Source organism: Dendrobates tinctorius, unplaced genomic scaffold (genome assembly GCF_039654945.1).
Source record: "Dendrobates tinctorius isolate UK_male_01 unplaced genomic scaffold, ASM3965494v1 ptg000332l, whole genome shotgun sequence".
In the NCBI taxonomy this organism is placed as follows: domain Eukaryota; kingdom Metazoa; phylum Chordata; class Amphibia; order Anura; family Dendrobatidae; genus Dendrobates; species Dendrobates tinctorius.
In genome coordinates, this window is record NW_027361998.1 from 5,999,198 (window position 1) to 6,021,743 (window position 22,546).

Consider the following 22,546-nt stretch of genomic DNA (forward strand, 5'->3'; position numbering starts at 1 on the left):
GTCCCATCATTGGCTAATGTGTCAATCACTGTCATTATAGCAGGCATAGCCCGATGGTACTTGTAGTCCCATCGGACGATGCCTGCACACACACACAACCCCCGACAGACCCCCGGCAGGACCGCACAGACCCCCGGAAGCCCGCACAGACCCCCAACAGGCCCGCACAGACCCCCAGCAGGCCCGCACAGACCCCCGGCAGGCCCGCACAGACCCCCGGCAGGCCCGTACAGACCCCCGGGAGGCCCGCACAGACCCCCCCATGATCATGCACAGACCCCGCCTGCACACACAGACACGCAGTCTCTGCCTAAGCACCGCCCACACTCCATTATAATGCATCATGATGACATGATTTCAGCATGCCTAACAGGATGTGCCCACACTTCTTAGGATCCTCAACTGGCTCATTGCATTATGAGAACTTCCGATTCCGGTATTCGATATTGTAAAAATATCGGAACTCAGTATCGGAACTCCGATACCGCGAATATCGGCCGATACCCGATATTTGCTGTATCGGAATACACAACACTAATTGTGATCCATTGTTTCAATCCTAGGACACTGATTTTCTTGGATTGGAGAAGGAGTGTATTCTGCGTCATCTTCCATATCAAATTGTGAGGTAATATCTCTTGAAGATTGTAAATCCTTCCTTTTATTCATAGTGGGAGGATGGGAGGAGGTCGAGCAGTAGACCTACTTATAGCAGATACTTTTGATAGTTGTACTACTTTTGTCACGATCCGTTTTTGGATTTGTGACAGCTCAGGTTCTGCTCAGTTTAAAACTTTTTTCTTTTGGACCATCAGAGGTTAATGTCAGTTGTCCCCGCTGGCAATCTGGTGTTACCGCAGTACTGTTGGGTCAGCTGATGTGGATGATGACCATTCCCACCATCCTTTAAATGGTCACCTGATGCATCAGCTGACTGTTGGTGATTCAGCTCCTTTCTGGAGACCAGGCTAGCAGGAGCAGCTCTCCGGTGTCACCCACGTCTGGTGTTGGGAGTTCAGTTGCTGTTGTTATCTGCGGTGTGGAGCTTAGCAGCGGAGTGCATAAGCTGTTTTTTCCATCCCTTACTTGTTTGTCACTATCCCCTGTGTGTTATTACCTGTAGTGGCTAGGCTAGCACCCTACGCCGGCCAGTGCACTAACCAGAACAGTTTAGGTGACAGTAAATGACAAGGTATCCTGAAGTCGGCAGGGGAATGGACCCGCATAGGGCATTAGGTGAGTGCAGGGACAGGCTCCAGTTGTAGCTCAGGTGGTGACCATCCATCTCCCTATTGGTAGGGCCTGCCTCTCACCTATCCCATTCCTGTATTTGTGTTGTGCCATTAGCTGACGGACCATCCGTTGAGTCGAGTCACTCATATCAACTTTATTATAGTTTTTCTTCTGATTTTGCTCCTGAGCTTCTTTTTTCTTTTGTGTGGGAGACTTAAAAGGATTGATACATTGATGTATCTTCAGCTTGTGAAGGTTAAAGTTGCATTTTGCTGCTTTTTTGTGGACTAGCCTTATTCTCAGATAAGGGCAATTTACTTGTGGAAGAGGAGATATTTGCATTTACTTTTGAGAGAGTATTGCAACAGTTTTTCTTCCATTTCTACTATTTATTTTTTTATTTTTTTCATTTTTTTATTATTTCTTTTTAGTAAGAAAGTTAGTAAAAAATAAATCCAGAAGTTGTAATCAACCTGGATCGGCAAAATGTTCCAACAGTATGTAACAATGTTATATTGGGTCTACTAGAGAATGGTGGTTAAAGGTCTGTAAGTGTGATATTCACAAATATCACACTTTTAAGTCATTTTTTAATGTCCAATAATAAGAGGGAGATTTATCCAGCTTTCAAAGATATAAGGCTAGTTTCACACTAGCATTCGGCAGGGCTGCGGATGGCAGCCTGCTTCCTCCGTTAAGCCCCGCCCACTACCGCAACTCTTCCTTCAGTTCTGCCTACGTCTGCATACGTCCTGCATACCCTATCTTTAACATTTAACAAAAAGAGGTGCAGCAGTGGGCGTGGCTTAATGGAGGAAGTAGGCTGCCATCCACAGCCCTGCTGAACGCTAGTGTGAAACTAGCCTAAGGGATTTGCTCCTCAGAATCTTTAATTTTTTCCTTTTAAAAGATTTCCTTACAGATTTCCTTACTGCTGGTAGAATAAATCTACAGATAATTTTTCCATAGTTTTCCCACCTTTTGGAATATGTTTTAACTTCACAGAGTATAAGTTACTGAATAGTCAGAGAAGATATTATTCTCAATTTTTTGTCAAAAACAAGAAATACATTAAACAAACAGCTTTTCTCAATCAAATCACACTGTAATTTACTTTCCTTTATGCTTTTGCGGTCTTAAAATGATATTAACCCCTTAGTGACCGGGCAACATTTTTGAAATCTGACCAATGTCACTTTACGTAGTAATAACTCTGGAACAATTCAACATATCCCAGTGATTTTGAGAATATTTTTTCATGACACATTATACTTTGTGATAATAGTACATTTAGGTCGATATGGTTTGTGTTTATTATTAAAAGCTATCAGAAACCTGACAAAATAAAAAAAAATTGAAATTTTCAAACTTTGAAAAATTATCTCTTTAATCCAGATAGTCATACTGTAGCAAATTATTAATAAATCACATTCCCCACATGTCTGCTTTAAATCGGCACCATTTGTAAAATGTTAATTCATTTAATTAGCATTTTAGGAGGATTTAAAATGTATCTGCAATTTTTCATTTTTCCAAGGAAATTGTCATGATCCAGACCGGATTTTTAATACTGTTTTTCCTTTTTTCCGGTCTGGTTATGCAGGGGTTAACATTTCTTAGCATCAGTCTGGGTTTAGGTTTGCTATTTATCGCTGCTGCTTCCTGCATGCGATGTCAGTTATAGTTTTGCCTAGGGCTACTGTAGCTGACTGCTCTGATTGGTCCTGCTACATTTTCTGTCTGATCGCATGTCTCTGTTTTCGCCTATTCCAGTCCTGACTCAGTTTTTCTCTTTAGTGTGCTGACTCTCTGGTTTTGACTAGGCTTGTATCCTGACCTGCTTCTGTCTTTTTTTTTTGTCTTATCCGCTCCTGACCATTACTGATTCCATGGCTTCTCTCTGACTGTAAGTTTAATTATTCCTTTGGTACTGCGCTACAGTCTAGGATTTAACCCTGCTTGTTTGACCATTCTGCTGCCACCTGTGGTAGCCTACTGCTGCATTGCAGGCCAGCTCTGTTTAGGTGCAGTCTTGCTTCCACTCTACTGTCATCTTGTGGAACCTGCACCTCCCTGTATTGCAGCAGCATTATATTAGTACTGACCAGAAATGGCTAGATTTTTTCTCTGCTCTGCTATCTATGGATCTGTTCCATACCTTGGTTGATCAAATGGACAGTTTGACACAAATGATGCAGGATCTGACTCTGGAACAGAGGACCTTGGCCTCGTCTCATAACTACCTGCAAAGGGATCTTTCTGACACCGTAAAATCTTTGCAGGGAATTTCTTCCCAGTCTGTCTGTAAGCACTCTAACACTGTTGATGTCTCACTGCACTCTCCTGAACCTACGATAAGGCTCCCAGATAACTTCTCTGGGGAAAAGAATAGTGACCGTACGTTCAAGGAGAGTTGCAAGCTATTACTTTCTCTTAGACCCGATCTTCTGGAGATGAGAGTCAGCAGGTGGGGATAATCATTTCCTTTCTTCGGGAGGGACCTCAATCGTGGGCTTTCTCTTTACCTGCTTTTGCCCCTGAACTTATGTCTGTGGATAGGTTCTTTGAGGCCTGAGGCCTCAGCCTGACTGGGTCAGAGTGGCAGAAGACCCAATCATGAGTCTCTTTCAAGGGAAGCTCTCAGCTGAATGGTATTGTTGCGAGTTCCATCAATGGTCCATTGAGGTGTCCTGCGATGACTCTGCACTGAGATGTCAGTTCAGGAGAGGACTGTAAGATCACCTGAAGGACACTCTGGCTCTCCATCCACCACCCAACTCATTGTAGGGGGCTATGACTCAGGCTATCCACATGTATGGGAGACTACAGGAGAGAGGTGTTACACAGCGAGAGGCTCCGTTACTTCCTACTAATTCTGTTGTTTTGCCACCCTCTGAATGTATGGAGGTGGGGGTCACCAACCTCAAGGAGAAGGAGAGGAGACGGCGATGTGAAGGAAAGCTATGTTTCTACTGCGGAGATCCCGGACATTGGAAAAAGGACTGCTCCTCATGCCCACCGACTAACAAGCAGCTGAGTCTGGGTGATTGTCGTGGATGTCACCCAGACTCTCAGGTACCTTGTTCTCATTTTCAAACGTATTGTTGGAAGTGGAACTTAGTTGTGGGAGTTGCTTCATGCCAACTTCTGCTTTCGCTGACTTTAGTCGTCCATAAACTTTATTGACTCTAACTTGGTGACGTAGTGTAAGTTAGGGACAGTTAGGCTGGAGACTCCTATTCATTTTGTTGCCATTGACAAAACACCATTAGCTAAGAATGTCATCAAATTTGTTTCAGAGGAATTTCTCCTGAAAGTGGGTTCCATGCACCAGGAATGTATTTCATGTTTTGTTCTGGACAATTTGCCTGCGGGACTGGTGTTGGGATTCCCCTGCTCACAGTAAAATAATCCTGTGATAGACTGGGAATCTCAGGACATTGTTAACTATTGCTTAAATTTAAAATTATGGAAAAAAAATTAAAGGATATTGCACTTAGATGTTACTTAATTATTTTCTACTCATCTTCAGTGGTTTCAATTGCAGCAGAAGATCATCGAAACGGAGGCAACGGATCAGGACTTTGAATCGTTTCAGATTCATCACAAGGCTGAATTTTTCGATGCCATCACCATCTGTCCCCCACAGCTCCTCCAAACTTTGCCTATTTGCTCTGAAAGCACCAGCTAGGTATAACAAGCCAATAAATGCCTTGAGTTCAATCACATCAGTGTTTTTGATGTCCCTCTCTCTGGAGAATTGCTCTTTGATTGTGTCAATACACTGGTTAGTGAACCGAACAATAGTTTCCAACATGCTATCTGTAATTAGATTACTCCAACATTCCACTGCAGTTTTAGCTTTTCTAGCACTTCCAATAACTCCAGGAAGGTGTGTAATAATATTGTGGGATTCTCTGCGCTGTTTGTTCTTGGGTGCCTTTTTGTTCCACTTTGTATTTTTATCTTTGCCCAAATAATAAGCTAGATCTGTGTCTGTTTCCTCTGTATCAGTGTCATCACCATCCTGCTCTGTTCCAGAATCAGTGTTACATTCTGCTACCTCATCTTCAGATGAAATGTCACTAGATTCCTCTAAATCCTCAGTTACTGCTGGTTCTTCCTCATCATCTTCTAACAAAAAAATCTTCATTTCTTCTAAATGAAGGGGTTTAGATGAATCATACTGTTTTCTGGCCATTGCAGCAGAAAACCTGAAGCAAGAGAGAAAGAGTATGTGTTAGGGCGCAATGTGCCTTAGAAGCCACCCTCCGTTTGACTAAGAAAACAGTACTTATGTACACTAACTTAGCATTAATCCTTCATAAAACAAGCTAAATACACAATCGTGATGAATAAAAAAAGAAAATACTAACCTTTCAATTTGTGTTGAAATCAGGCGCAATGTGCCTGAGAAGCCAAAGTGTTGATATCTGCTCACTAGAAGGTCTGCTGAGTCACTGTGATATCAGGTTTCACAGAGCCTGTAGAGTCAGGAGATAACTAGGAGGGGTGGGGTTTTCTGATAAGTGGGCAAGGAGAGAGAAGTGAAACTAATTACTGTGTGCCTGTCAGATCTATTGGAGGGTTAAGTAAAGATAACTGGAGCCTATTTGGCGGTACTACCGAAAAGTGGTACTTTTAGTTTTAATAAGTTTATGGTTAATAAATGTTTTTTTTTGCATCTGATTTGGTGTAATCTCTTTTAATACATTCCTATGAAGGTCACTGACTACTTCTATAGTCCTGAAATTGAAATATGTAGCTACTATAGGTGGTTTTCTGACCTGTGCTTGTCAGGCACATTGCGCATGAACTGAGGAGAATCTATATTGCGCCTGACGGAGGGTTAAATGGGGTCCTAATTGTAGTAGAAGTTGCCTTACTACTTTACATGTGACATCCGTTTATCTTGAAGTTACTCCGTAGTTCCTGAAGGATTTTGAGGATGTTTTTTCTGAAAAAGAGGCAGAGGTCTTACCACCACACCGTCCTTTTGATTGTACTATCAATCTGATTCCTGGTGCTAAATTGCCCAAGGCCCATCTGTACAACCTACCTGGCTTGGAGCAAAAGAGTATATTTCTGAAAACCTTCGTAAAGGCCACATCTGTGCTTCTGTATCTATTGTGTCGGCTGGATTCTTTTATGCCAAAAAAAGATGGTGGTTTGTGCCCATGTCTCGATTCTAAATAAAATTAAATAAAATCACAGTGAGAAATACCTACCCCCTCCTCCCGCTCATCCCTGATTTATACAGTTGATTATCGGGGGCCAAATTGTTTGCTAAATTGGACCTCAGGGAAGCATATAATCTTATCTGTATTCAGGAGGGGGATGAGTGGAAATTGGCATTTCTCACTTCTGAAGGGTTATTTGAGAATTTGGTAACACACCCCTTTGGTATCACCAATGTGCCAGCTGTTTTTCAGAATTTTATTAACCATGTATTTTCTGATTTTATTGGGCACGTTATGGTGGTGTATTTACATGATATCCTCGTGTTCTCATTTAACAAACAAGTTTACATGGATCATCTATGTGCGATTCTCCAGAGGTTACAGGAGAACTCGCTTTTTGTGAAACCTGAAAAATGCACATTTTTTGTCCAAGAATTGTCCTTTCTGGGGTTCATTCTGTCTGACAAGGAGTTTCGTATGGACCCTGGGAAGTTACGGGCCATTGTGTATTGGGTGCAACCCAAAGACTTAAAGGGTCTTCAACATTTTTGGGGTTTGCAAACTATTATAGGAAATTCATTAGGGGGTTTTCACACGTGGTCAAGCCTCTCACTGATCTGACTTGTAAGGGGGCTGATCTCAAAAACTGGTCAGCTCCGACTGCGGAAGCGTTTGCTTTATTAAAGAAATGCTTTATATCTGCCCCTGTCTGGGTCCAGCCTGATCCATCTAAACAGTTCATCATTGAAGTGGACGTATCGGAGGTTGGGGTGGGGGCGGTGTTGTCCTAAGGCACCACCACTTTAACTAACTTGAGGCCCTGTGCCTTCTTCTTGAAAAAATTCTCTCCTGCTGAGAGAAATTGCCATGTTGGAAATCTGGAGCTTTTAGCTATCAAGTTGGCCTTTGAAGAATGGAGGCACTTTTTGGAGGGGGGTGGTCATTAGATCATGGTGATTACGGACCTTAAGAATCTGCCTTATATTGAGTCGGCCAAAATGTTTGACTCCCAGACAGGAAAGGTGGGCGCTTTTTTTTACGCTTTAGTTTTACTATAACCTTTCGGCCTGGTTCCAAGAAAGTCAAGGCGGATGCCTTATCTTGGAGCTTTGATCCGATATTGCCTCCCGAGCGTCCTTCTTCCATTCTTCAGCACAAGATGGTCATCGCAGTGGTTTCCTCAAAGTTGGAGCAGGAGATTCATGATGCCCAGTCTCTTGCTTCTCCGTCATTGCCTGAAAAAAAGCTCTTTGTCCCTGTTTAGTACAGGTTGAGGGTGCTCCAGGAGTTCCATGATTCTGCTCTTAGTGGGCATCCTGGAATCTCGGCCACTTGTAGAACGATTGCTAGAATGTTTTGGTGGCCCTCTATAGCTTCTGTTATCATTGTGTTTATGTCTTCCTGCGATTCTTGTGCCTGTGCTAAAGCTCTCATAACCGGCCGGCTCGGGAATTGGTCATTGCCAATTCTGGATAGACCTTGGACTCATCTTTCCATGGACTTTATCACTGATCTCCCTCCTTCCAATGGCAAAATTTGTGGTCTGAGTGGTGGTGGGCAAATTGAATAAACAGGTGCATTTTGTACCTTTGGTGGGATTCCCTAATGCTGAAACCTTATCTAGGTTTTTTGTTGAGCACGTGGTACGATTGCATGGTGAGCCTTTGAATGTGGTTTCAGATAGGGGGGTACAATTTGTTTACAAATTCTGGAGGGCTTTATGTAAAAGGTTATTTATTACTTTGGCCTTCTCCTTGGCCTATCATCCTGAAACCAATGGTCAGACGGAGAGGACAAATCAGTCTCTTGAACAAATTTTGCGGTGTCTTGCAACATCCAGGCAGGATGATTGGTGTTCTTTGTTACCAGTAGCTGAGTTTGCCTTTAATAATTGTATTAATCAGTTCACAGGCATCGCTTCATTGTTTTGTAATTATGGCTTTCACCCTCATTTTGGTGAGCTATCCAGGATAGACTTGGGGTGTTCTGGGGCTGATTAGGCCATTCAGCGGCTGAGGGAGGTATGGAGAGAGGTTCAGAGGAACCTTGGGGAAGGTCAGGGCAAACATAAACAGCTTACGGAAAAGCGACGATCTACAGGACCCATATTTCTAGCGGGAGATAAAGTATGGTTGTCTACCAAGAACACTTGGCTGAAAGTTCTTTCCGCTAAGCTAGGTCCCAGGTTCACAGGTCCTTGTGAAGTTATTGAGGTTGTCAGTCCACTTGCATTTCACCTACGTCTACCTCTGTTGCTGCAGATCCACAATGTGTTCCATAAGTCTCTCCTGAAGTCATTCGTACCTTCCTCTGATGGGTCTCCATCCCTTCCACTTCCGGTTTCTGTGGATGGGCAGATGGAGTATGAGGTGCAATGGATTGTGGATTCGCGCATAGTCCGCAGTTCCCTACAGTATTTGGTCCATTGAAGGGGCTATGGTCCGGAGGATTGATCCTAGGCCCCAGCGCAATCAGTTCACGTCGATTGATTGGTTCTGTCATTTCATGCTCGGTATCCTGAGAAACCTGGGGGTCCGGTGGCCCCCCTCTGATAAGAGGATACTATCATAATCCAGACCGGGTTTTGAATCCTGTTTTCCCTTTTTCCCTGTCTGGTCTTAGAGGGCTTAACCTCTGATCCCATGTCTCTGTTTTCCCCTATTCCCATCCTTACTCAGTGTTTCCCTTTAGTGTGCTGACTCCCTGGTTTTGACTTGGCTTTTTTTCGGACCTCCTTCTGTGTTTTGTGTTTTTTTTTATCCGCCTCCGACCGTTGCTGATTCCCTGGCTTGTCTCTGACCATGAGTTTGCTTATTCCTTTGGTACTGCGCTACAGTCTAGAATTTGACCTGGCTTGTTTGACTATTCTGCTGCCACCTGTGGTAGCCTACTGCTGCACTGCAGGCCAGCTCTGTTTAGGTGCAGTCCTGCTTCCACTCTACTGCCATCTTGTAGAGCCTGCACCTACCTGCATTGCAGCACCATGACAGAAATTTACAAAATAATTTTTTCAGGGACCTATCCAGGTTTGAAGTGACTTTGGGGTCCAATATATTGGAAACCACCCAACAGTGATCCCTTTTTAAAAACAGCACCCCTTGACATATTGAAAACTGCTGCCAGGAAGTTTATTAACCCTTCAGGTGCTTTTCAGAAATTAACCCCTTCACCCCCAAGGGTGGTTTGCACGTTCATGACCGGGCCAATTTTTACAATTCTGATCACTGTACCTTTATGAGGTCATAACTCTGGAACGCTTCCATGGATCCCGGTGATTCTGACATTGTTTTCTCGTGACATATTGTACTTCATGTTAGTGGTAAAATTTCATTCAAATAACTTGCGTTTATTTGTGAGAAAAACGGAAATTTGGCGAAAATTTTGAAAATTTTGCAATTTTCCAACTTTGAATTTTTATGCCGTTAAATCACAGAGATACGGCACACAAAAAACTTGATAACTAAGGAGCGCCGTTTGACTTTTTCAATGCAAAATTGGCTGGAATTCAGATTGGACGCCATGTCACGTTTGGAGAGTCCCTGATGTACCTAAACAGTGGAAACCCCCTACAAGTGACCCCATTTTGGAAACTAGACCCCCCAAGGAACTTATCTAGATATGTGGTGAGAACTTTGAACCCACAAGGGCTTTACAGAAGTTTATAACGTACAGCGGTACAATTAAAAAATCATATTTTTTCCACAAAAATGATCTTTTCACCCCAATTTTTATTTTCCCAAGGGTAACAGGACCCTAAAAGTTATTGTGCAATTTGTCCTGAGTACATGTGGGGGTAAACCACTATTTGGGCGCATGGCAGCGCTCGGAAGGGAAGCAGCGCCATTTGACGTTTTTGGCTGGAATTGAGATCGGACACCATGTCGCGTTTGGAAAACCCCTGATGTACCAAAACAGTGGAAACCCCCCACAAATGACACCATTTTGGAAACTAGACCCCTAAGGAACTTATCTAGATGTGTGGTGAGAACTTTGAACCCCCATGGGCTTCACAGAAGTTTATAACATAAAGCCATACAATTAAAAAATCATATTTTTTCCACAAAAATGATCTTTTCACCCTCAATTCTTATTTTTCCAAGGGAAACAGGACCGTAAAAGTTATTGTGCAATTTGTCCTGAGTACGCTGATACCCCACATGTGGGGGTAAACCACTATTTGGGCGCATGGCAGAGCTCGGAAGGGAAGCAGCGCCATTTGACATTTTTGGCTGGAATTGAGATCGGACACCATGTCGCGTTTGGAAAACTCCTGATGTACCAAAACAGTGGAAACCCCCCACAAATGACACCATTTTGGAAACTAGACCCCCTACGGAACTTATCTAGATGTGTGGTGAGCACTTTGACCCCCCCCAGTGCTTCACAGAAGTTTATAATGCCCGGGCGTGAAAATAAAAAATTCGTATTTTTTCCACAAACATGATCTTTTAGTCACCATTTTTTATTTTCCCAAGGGTACCAGGAGAAATTGGACCCCAAAAGTTGTTGTCCAATTTGTCCTGAGTATGCTGATACCCCATATGTGGGAGAAAACTACTGTATGGGCACACGTCGGGGCTCGGAAGGGAAGTAGTGACGTTTTGGAATGCAGACTTTGATGGAATGGTCTGCGGGTGTCATGTTGCCTTTGGAGAGCCCCTAATGTACCTAAACAGTGGAAACCCCCCACAAATGACACCATTTTGTAAACTAGACCCCCCAAGGAACTTATCTAGATGTGTGGTGAGCACTTTGAACCCCCCAGTGCTTCACAGAAGTTTATAACGCCCGGGCGTGAAAATAAAAAATTTGTATTTTTTCCACAAGCATGATCTTTTAGTCACCATTTTTTTATTTTCCCAAGGGTACCAGGAGAAATTGGACCCCAAAAGTTGTTGTCCAATTTGTCCTGAGTATGCTGATACCCCATATGTGGGAGAAAACTACTGTATGGGCACACGTCGGGGCTCGGAAGGGAAGTAGTGACGTTTTGGAATGCAGACTTTGATGGAATGGTCTGCGGGTGTCATGTTGCCTTTGGAGAGCCCCTAATGTACCTAAACAGTGGAAACCCCCCACAAATGACACCATTTTGTAAACTAGACCCCCCAAGGAACTTATCTAGATGTGTGGTGAGCACTTTGAACCCCCCAGTGCTTCACAGAAGTTTATAACGCCCGGGCGTGAAAATAAAAAATTCGTATTTTTTCCACAAACATGATCTTTTAGTCACCATTTTTTTATTTTCCCAAGCGTACCAGGAGAAATTGGACCCCAAAAGTTGTTGTCCAATTTGTCCTGAGTATGCTGATACCCCATATGTGGGAGAAAACTACTGTATGGGCACACGTCGGGGCTCGGAAGGGAAGTAGTGACGTTTTGGAATGCAGTCTTTGATGGAATGGTCTGCGGGTGTCATGTTGCCTTTGGAGAGCCCCTAATGTACCTAAACAGTGGAAACCCCCCACAAATGACCCCATTTTGAAAACTAGACCCACTAAGGAACTTATCTAGATGTGAGGTGAGCACTTTGAACCCCCAAGAGCTTCACAGAAGTTTATAATGCCAGGGCATGAAAATAAAAAAATCGTATTTTTTCCAGAAACATGATCAATTAGTCCCCAATTTTTTCATTTTCCCAAGGGTAACAGGAGAAATTGGACCCCCAAAAGTTGTTGTCCAATTTGGCCTGAGTACGCTGACACCCCATATGTGGGAGAAAACTACTGTATGGACACACGTCGGGGCTTGGAAGGGAAGCAGTGACGTTTTGGAATGCAGACTTTGATGGAATGGTCTGCGGGTGTCATGTGCGTTTGGAGAGCCCCTGATGTACCTAAACTATTGAAACTCCCCACAAGTGACCCCATTTTGGACACTAGACCCCCCACGAAACTTATCTAGATGTGTGGTGAGCACTTTGAACCTCCAAGTGCTTCACAGAAGTTTATAACACTCGGACGTGAAAATAAAAAAATCATTTTTTTCCACAAAAATGATATTTTTGCCCCCAATTTTTTATTTTCCTAAGGGTAACAGGAGAAATTGGACCCAAAAAATTGTTTTGCAATTTGTCCTGAGTAGGTTGAAACCCTACATGTTGGGTAAAACACTGTTTGGGCGCATGGCAGAGCTTGGAAGGGAAGGAGCAACATTTGACTTTTTCAACTCAGAATTGGCTGGAATCGAGATCAGACGCCATGTTGCATTTGGAGAGCCCCTGATGTGCCCAAACAGTGGAAACCCCCAATTATAACTCCAACCCTAACCCAACACACCCCTAACCCTAATCTGAGCCCTAACCCTAGCCCTAACCCTAGCCCTAACCCTAACCCTAGCCCTAACCCTAGCCCTAACCGGAAAATGGAGATAAATACTTTTTTTTAATTTTATTATTTTTCCCTAACTAAGGGGGTGATAACGGGGGGGTTTGATTTACTATTTATGGCGGTTTTTATATTTGGCAGCTGCCGCACGCTAAAAGACGCTTTTTAGTGTAAAAATAGTTTTTGCATCACCACATATTGAGAGCTATAATTTTTCCGTATTTTGACCCACCGAGTCATGTGAGGTCTTATTTTTTGCGGGACGAGTTGACGTTTTTATTGGTACCATTTTCGGGCACGTGACATTTTTTGATCGCTTTTTATTCCTATTTTTGGGACGCAGAATGAACAAAAACCAGCGTTTCATGAATTTCTTTTGGGGGGGTGCGTTTACACCGTTCCGCGTGCGGTAAAATTGATAAAGCGGTTTTATTCTTCGGGTCAGTATGGTTACAGAGATACCTCATTTATGTCTTTTTTTATGTTTTTGTCGGTTTTATGCAATGAAAACTATTTTATATAAAAAATAATTATTTTTGCATCACTTTATTCTGTGAGCTATAACTTTTTTATTTTTTTGCTGATGATGCTGTGTGGCAGCTCGTTTTTTGCGGGACAAGATGACGTTTTCAGTGGTACCATGGTTATTTATATGCGTCTTTTTGATCGCACGTTATTACACTTTTTGTTTGGCAGTATGATAATAAATCATTATTTTTTGCTTCGTTTTTTATTTTTATTTTTTAAGGGGTTCGCTAAAGGGGTTAACTAATAGGACAGTTTTATAGGGCGGGTCATTACAGACGCGGCGATACCAAATATGTGTACTTTTATTGTTTTTTTTTTTATTATTTCCAAAAAATGGATTTATTGGGGGAATATTTTTTTTTTTTTTTTCTAATTTATTTGGCGATTTTTTTTTAAATTATTTTATCACTTTTTTTTATTTTTTTTTTACTTTATTAAATAGTTCCAGGTGGGACATCACTGTCCTGTGACAGATCGCTGATCTGTCACATCACAGATCACTGTGACAGATCAGCGATCTGACACAGGCACTGCAGAAGGCTTCCTCATGCCTGCGCTTTGCAGGCACTGAGGAAGCCAGCTTCCGAAGGCCCCCGAAGGCCCCCGTCGCCATCTTGGATCCGGGGGCCTGGAGGGAAGGAGCCCCCCTCAGCAGCGCTGCACATTGCGCTGCCGTGGGGGGCTCAGGGAAGCACGGAGGGAGCCCCCTCCCTGCCGATGCTTCCCTTTAACCCCCGGTACACCGCGATCATGTTTGATCGCGGTGTGCAAGGGGTTAACGTGTCGGGGGCGGTCCGTGACCGCCCCTGACACATTGTGCCGGGTGTCAGCTGTGATAATCAGCTGACACCCGGCCGCGATCAGCGGCGCTCACGACGTGGGCGCCGCTGATCGCGCTAGACGTACTATCCCGTCCATGGGCATAGGGGCCCGGGTCCCATGGACGGGATAGTACGTCTCATGTCAGGAAGGGGTTAAAGCAAAGTGACATAAATATGAAGCCCCCACACTCTGTTAACAATTTATAAGATGTAGTCACTATTGACAGCAGCTAGTGATAATCGAGCACTAAAATGCTTGGGTGCTCGTTGCTTGGGCCGAGCACATTGGAATACTCGGGTACTCAGACAGAACAATGAGCCCAATGTAAGTCTATGAGAGACCCTAGCATTTTTACTGCTATCCCCCACCGGGGGTCCTTTTAAGGTCTAAAAATGTCAGAAAATGATGGAAACACTGCTCAAATGACACAGGAACGCCATTATTATAGGTGCACCAAAAAAACATACAAAAATGAAGCCAAAGCGGATTTTGCTGGGAAATATGTTAAGATACATCCTTTCCAGGTTAAGCCCTTTTCATATATCAGTTTTTTGCATCAGTCACATTCCATCATTTTTTGAAAAAAGCAGATCCGGCAACTGATGCCCCTGGATCCGTTTTTTTCTCATAGATTTGTATTAGTGACAGATTGCATCGGATGGCCTCACGTTTCATCCGTCGTTCGCCGGATCCGTCAGAAATTTTTTGTTCATATGTGTGAGGGGGCCTGCGGGTCTGTGCGGGGGTATACTGGGCTCTGCGGAAGGCTGTGCAGGAATATGCGGGGCTGTGCGAGAGTCTGCGTGGGGATCTGTGTGGGGCTTTATGGAGGTATGCGGGACTGTGCTGGGGTCTGCAGGGGGCTGAGCGGGAGTCTGTGGGGCTGTGCGGGAGTCTGTGTGAGGGTATGCAGGACTTTGTGTGTGTCTGTGTGGAGTTTTGCGGGGCTGTGCAGAGGTACGCAGGGCTGTGTGGTAGTCTGTGCAGGGGTATGCAGGGCTGACGGGGTATGCGTGGCTGTGCAGGGGTATGCGTGGCTGTGCGGGAGTCTGTGGGAGTATGCGGGGCTGTGTGAGAGTCTGTGCGGGGGTATGCGGGGCTTGCAGAGGTATGCGGGGCTCTGCAGGAGTCTGTGCGTGAGTATGAGGGGCTGTGTGGGGGTCTATGCGGGGGTATGGGGGACTGTGTGGGGGTATGCGGGGCTGTGCAGAAGTTTGTGTGGGGGGCTGTGCGGGGCTGTGCGGATGCATGTGGCGCTGTGCGGGGGTCTGTGAAGTGGTGGGCAGGTCTGTGTGGGGGAGGCAGGGCTGTGTAGGAGTCTGTGTGGGAGTATGCGGGGCTGTGCATGAGTCTGTGCATGGGTATGCGAGGCACTGTGGGAGACTGTGCAGGAGTATGAGGGGCTGTGTGGGGGTCTATGCGGGGGTATGCGGGGCTTTGCGGGAGTCTGTTCAGGACTGTGCGTGGCTGTGCATAGGTATTCGGGGCTGTGCTGGAGTCTGTACGGGGGTATGAGGGGCTGTGCGGGAGTCTGTGCAGGTATGTGTGGGGGTATGTGGGGCTGTGTGGGAGTCTTTGCGGGGGTATGCGGGTTGTGCGGGAGTCTGTGTGGGGGAATGCGGGGATGTGCGGGGCTGTGCCCCAGTGTGTGCGAAGGTATGCAGGGCTGTGCGGGAGTCTGTGTGGGGGTGTGCGGGGATGTGCGGAGGTATGCAGGGCTGTGCAGGGGTCCGTGCGGGGGTATGCGGGGATGTGCGGGAGTCTGTGCGGGGGTATACGGGGCTGTGCGGAGTCCCTGGCAACCTTGTACGCCTTCAGAGTCCTCCTGGATGGAGAAAGAAAAATGTTGTGAAGAAGAAACGGAGAGTGGTGGTCATGGGGGATTCCCTGTTGAGAGGAACAGAGGCGGCTATCTGCAGACCGGATATAACTTCAAGAGAAATGTGCTGTCTTCCAGGTGCAAAAATTAAAGATGTGTCTGACAGGATATCAGGACTCTTCAGACCTACAGATGACTACCCATTCCTGCTACTACATGTGGGGACAAATGACACCGCAAGAAACGACCTGGAAACCATCTGCAGAGACTTTGAAGACTTAGGCAAGAAAGTGAAAGAACTGGGAGCGCAGGTGGTCTTCTCTTCCATCCTCCCAGTGGATGGCCATGGAACAAGGAGGTGGAATAAGATTCTGCAGGTGAACAACTGGCTACGTCGATGGTGCCGTCAGCAAAGGTTTGGATTTATGGATCACGGAGTGAATTACCTCCACGATGGACTACTTGCTAGAGATGGGGTGCACCTTACTAAGACTGGAAAACATGTATTTGGAAGTCGCCTTGCTACACTTGTAAGGAGAGCTTTAAACTAGAACAATGCGGGAAGGGAAGCAAAAGACCAGAAAAAGCCATACACCTGACAAATGCTATTGGAAACTCTGCTATTAGAAGTGGAATGTAAGAACAAAGACAAAAGAATCTAATTAAGAAAAATATTGGAGAAAGAGAAAACAATCACAAACTAAAATGTTTCTATACTAATGCACAAAGCATGGGCAACAAACAAGGAGAATTGGAACTACTAACACAGGAAAAGAAATATGATGTCATTGGAATCGCTGAAACTTGGTGGGACAATACACATGATTGGAATACAAGACTAGAAGGATACAACTTATTTGCAAGAAACAGACTTGATAAACGAGGAGGGGGTGTCGCATTATATGTTAGAAACGCGTATATCTGCACAGAGATTGAAGCTTCAGAGACTGGGAGTTCTGTGGAAACTGTTTGGGTAAGAATACAAGGACAGAACAATAGAAAGGACACCATTGTAGGCATTTACTACAGGCCGCCTGTGCAAGCTGAAGATATGGATGAACTCTTTATGCATCAAATGGCCAAGTTCTCCAAAAAATATGACATAGTTGTCATGGGAGATTTCAACTATCCAGACATTTGTTGGGAATCTCTCTCAGGCAAAACTAACAGGTCAAGGAAATTCTTATCCTCTCTTGCTGACAACTTTATCTTCCAAAAGGTAGGGGAGAAAACAAGGGGAACTGCTACCTTGGATCTAATCCTTATAAACAGGGAGGAAATGGTTAAGGAGGTAAAAGTGGCTGGGACCCTAGGAGGTAGCGACCATGCTATTTTAGAATTTTGGAAAACTAGAGGAGGAAGACCTGTGAAGACTCAGACGTCAAGGTTAGATTTCAGAAAGGCAGATTTTAAGGGACTCAGAAAGAGAATTGGAGGGATCCAATGGCTGGATATCCTTAAAGACAAAAATGTCCAGGAAGGATGGGAAATCTTGAAAAATGAAATTCTCAAAGCACAGTTGTTAACAATTCCGAAAAGAGGGAAGAATAGGAATCATTTAAGGAAGCCAGGATGGATGAACACAGAACTTAAGCACATGCTAAAAAGGAAGAAAAAAATGTTTATAAAATGGAAAGAGGGAGGCATATCTAAAGAAGAATATAATGCTGTCTGCAGAACCTGCAGGGCACAAATCAGATTAGTAAAGCTGACAATGAATTGAGGCTTGCAAGAGATGTCAAAAGCAATAATAAAGGATTTTGGGGATATGTCAAAGTAAAAGAAAAGTCAAAGATGCTATAGGATTTTTACAGGATGAAAATGATGAAATGGTAAGACAGGATGTTGAGAAGGCCGAAGTTTTAAATTCCTATTTTGCATCTGTTTTCTCTCAGAAAGGAAATGTAACATCAACTGTTCTTCGCTGTCCTATTAAGGGAATAGAAGAATCCAGGATATCTATAAACAGAAAGATAGTGAGGAAACACTTAGCTAACCTAAATGAATTCAAGTCTCCAGGTCCAGATTAATTACACCCCAGAGCACTGAAGGAGATAGCAGAAGAAATTTTTAAACCCCTCTCCATAATCTTTGAAAATTCTTGGAGAACAGGAAAAGTCCCAGAAGCCTGGAGAAGAGCAAATGTTGTTCCTATCTTCAAAAAGGGGAAGAAGGTGGACCCAGGCAACTATAGGCCAGTGAGTCTGACTTCTATACCAGGAAAGATCTTTGAACAAATTATTAAACAACATGTATGTCAGTACCTGGATAACAATGAAGTGATTAAACAGAGTCAGCATGGGTTTGTAACTAATAAGTCATGTCAGACTAACTTAATTTCCTTCTATGACGGAATCACTGATTGGGTGGATCAAGGAAATGCTGTAGATATAGTATATCTTGACTTCAGCAAAGCATTTGACAAAGTATCTCATACAATCCTTATTGAAAAAATGACTAAGTATGGAATGGACAAGGCAACTGTTAGGTGGATTCATAACTGGCTTAGTGATCGGACCCAAAGAGTGGTCGTAAATGGCTGCACATCTAGTTGGAAGAATGTCTCAAGTGGGGTACCACAGGGCTCTGTCCTAGGCCCTGTATTGTTCAACATCTTTATCAATGATTTAGATGAAGGAATTGAGGGTAAACTGATTAAATTTGCTGATGACACAAAGCTAGGAGGGATAGCTAATACTAGAGAAGAGAGAGAGAGGATTCAAAAAGATATAAATAAACTGGAGAAGTGGGCAGCAACTAACAGAATGGTTTTTAACAGGGAAAAATGCAAAGTACTACATCTGGGCAATAAAAATGAAAAAAGCATATAAAGAATGGGAGGAATAGGGCTAAGCAACAGCACATGTGAAAAAGACATGGGTATACTAATAGATCACAGACTGAATATGAGTCAACAGTGTGATGCAGCAGCAAAACAGGCAAATGCAATTCTAGGATGTATTAACAGAAGCATACAGTCTAGATCACGTGAAGTCATTATTGCCCTCTACTCCTCTTTGGTCAGACCTCATCTGGAATATTGTGTCCAGTTTTGGGCACCACATTTTAAAAAAGACATCAACAAACTGGAGCAAGTTCAGAAAATAGCGACCAGAATGGTGACCGGTCTGCAAACCCTGTCTTATGAGGAATGGTTGCAGGATTTGGGAATGTTTAGTTTGCAAAAGAGAAGACTGAGAGGAGAATTAATAGCTGTCTACAAATATCTAAAGGGCAGTCACATTGTAGAAGGATCAACTTTATTCTCATTTGCACAAGGAAAGACTAGAAGCAATGGGATGAAACTGAATGGGAGGAGACACAGATTAGATATTAGAAAAAACTTTTTGACAGTTAGAGTGATCAATGAGTGGAACAAGCTGCCACGAGAAGTGGTGAGTTCTCCTTCAATGGAAGTCTTCAAACAGAGGCTGGACAAAACATCTTACTGGGATGATTTAGCGAATCCTGCTTTGAGCAGGGGGTTGGACCAGATGGCCGAGGAGGTCCCTTCCAACTCTACGATTCTATGATTCTATGATTCTATGAGGTGATCTGTCAGCATGGGAAAAAGTTCAGAAACTTTCCCATGCTTTCGAGTTCACTTCAGGTCAGCCTTGGACTCTGCACAGCCTCCCGAGATTTCTGTGCCGAGATCTCCATCTGCGCTTGCGTGGCGGCCATTTTCCCAGAAGCAATCCACCACACAGGGCAAGCAAGCATGGATGGAACGCCAGTGCCCCCCACGCAGCACGGGACAGAGCGCAGTGGCGGAAAGCTCCGGTTGACAGATTGCAGCGGCAGCACCCGGCAGCATCAGGGGACAGAGCGCGTCGGCAGCAAGCACCGGACACCCGCAGCGGCAGCACAAAAAAGGTATATTCGCATTGAAAGACGCACCCCTATTTTCCCCCCAAATTTGCGGGATAAAGTGCATCTTAAAAAGCAAAAAGTATGGTATATGGATATATTTATGGATATATATCTAGGGCTATATATCCAAAACGTCGCCACTCGCCAACCATGTGGGTCTGAAATAAAACCACATTTTTTTACTCTTTGAAAAGGAGTGCTGCTTTCAGTTTTTTCATATGTGAATTTTGGCTTTTGAGTTAATTGCTTGGGAAGCCTGTGCACCTGAAGATTTTGGATTGCGCTGTTCAATTTTCTCTTTGCTTTGTTTATAGATATATAGCCATATATATTTAAAAAAAAGGCAAAAAAATGGTGTGGGATCCCGTGCAATTTTCTGCACCAAAGGGGGAAAGCCGATGGCTGGGGGCCAATATTTGTAGCCTGGGAAAGGGGTAATACTCATGGCCCCTTCCCAGGCTATGAATATCAGCACACAGCTCTCTGCATAGCCTTTACTGGCTATAAAAATAGGAGGACCCCCCAAAAAAGATGTGGGGTCCCCCTATATTTTATAGCCAGAAAGACTACGCAGACAGCTGCTGGCTCATATTCATAGCCTAGGAAGGGGCCATGGATATTGCCCCCCTGGCTACAAATACCAGCCCGCAGCTATCCCAGTAGTGGCGCATCTCTAAAGATGTGCCATTTCTGGCATTTAGCCCTTCTCTTCCCACTGCCATGTAGCAGTCGCATATGGGGTAATAAGGGGTTAATGTCACCTTGCTATTGGAAGGTGACATTAAGCCCGGTTAATAATGGAGAGGCGTCAATAAGACGCCAATCCATTAATAATCTTATATTAATAAAGGGTTAAAAAAGCACACACAAAAGAATAAAGCATTTTAATGAAATAAAACTCGACACATTTTTTCAAAATTTTTATTACACGCCTGTGCAGTTGAAGCCATCAATCACCTGCAAAAAAAATAAAAACCAAACCAACAATCTACTCCCTGTCTGTCGTAATCCCATTAATAACGATTGTCCCACGACGATCTCCCCTATAGAACTGTCACATCAGCAGATATGACCCACCTATAGGCATCCGATGACACACAGACCAGAGACAACCCTCCAGCAGTGTGTCATTGGACAAAGTGGTGCGAAGTGATAGGTGAACTCAGATGACCTGTCGGCGGCGGAGTGATACAATGCGGAGGATTATCTCCATCATTGTATCACTGGAGCCCCTGGAGAGCGGTTGCATCGTATTAATTGGATTACGTCGGAAAGGAAGTATAGTGTTCGTTTATTATTTTAATTTTTTTTTTCAGATGATCGAAGGCTTTGGGGATAAGGTGGAGATGGTGACTATATATGCGTGTATGTTTATTTTTAATTTTTTTTACATTCAACACATTAGCCAGATGATGGGACTACTACTGTCCCATCATTGGCTAATGTGTCAATCACTGTCACTGTAGCAGGCATCGCCCGATGGGACAATGCCTGCATGCACAAACACATACGCACACATACTCGCACAGCCCTGCACAGACCAGCATACCCCCGCATAGCCCCACAAAGACCCCTGCACAGCCCTACATACCCCAGCACAGACCTCTGCACAGCCCCGCACAGACCTGCATAGCTCCGCAAACCCTCGCACAGACTCCCGCACAGCCCCGCATACCCCCGCAAAGCCCCACATACCCCGGAACAGACCCCCACAGACTCCTGCACACCCCTGCACAGCCCCACATACCTCCACACAGACCCCCGCACAGCCCAGCCTACCCCCGCACAGCCCTGCATACCCACGCACAGACCCCCGCATAGACCACCGCCCAGCCCCGCATACCCCTGCACAGCCCTCCACACAGCTCCACACAGCCCCGCACAGCCCCGCACTGCCTGGCACAGACCCCTGCAGAGACCCGCACAGACCCCTGCACAGCCCCACATACCCCCGCACAGATATGTGAAAGGGACAGCCGAGCAGGGCGGCATCCAGTCTTTTATACCACTGATGATGCTGTGCGACAAGCCAATCACTACACGACCACAACAAAGATGGCTGCAGCATTTCATTGCCTGGCAGACAATCCCTGCAGCGTGATTGGGTCTCTAAAGTCCACCAAAAATGCTGGGTGGAGACCCGAGTACCCGCCGAGCAATCCCGGAAATGCTCGTTGAGTACCCCGAGAACCGTGATACTCGGGCGAGTAGCGAGTAGTGGCGAGCACGTTCGCTCATCACTAACAGGAGCATCTAAGGGGTCATTAAGGGTTAAGATTATATATCAAGGTTTAGGTCTTCAAATTTAAATGCAAGATCAATCAGGGTTCTATCAACTGAAAGTCCCTCTTCCGTGTGTTTATTATTGACAGTCTGCAAAATTATTGCTATATTAGTAAAAGATGTAGATTGTGAGAAATGAACTCACCTAAAATATCAAAACAAATTGTCTCACAGTTTTTCTCTCAATCTCACCTCCTGAATTACTCTACTGCGCCCGACAGGTATTCACAATCACAACCTCTGATCTTCTGTCCAGATGAAGTTGCTAATCTTCTTCAGATATCCCTTACACTTATGAGTGTGATGCGAGAAACTTGCGCGAGTCTCTCTCATCATATCCCGGTACTGCTGCCGGCGCTCAGACCGGAGTGTGTAGCAGCATGTATTTCTATGCAGCTGCACACTCCGGTCCCGAGTGTCGGCAACAGTGGCGGGTTTTGATGCTGGAGACACGTGTGTGTTTCTTGCATCACTCTCGCAAG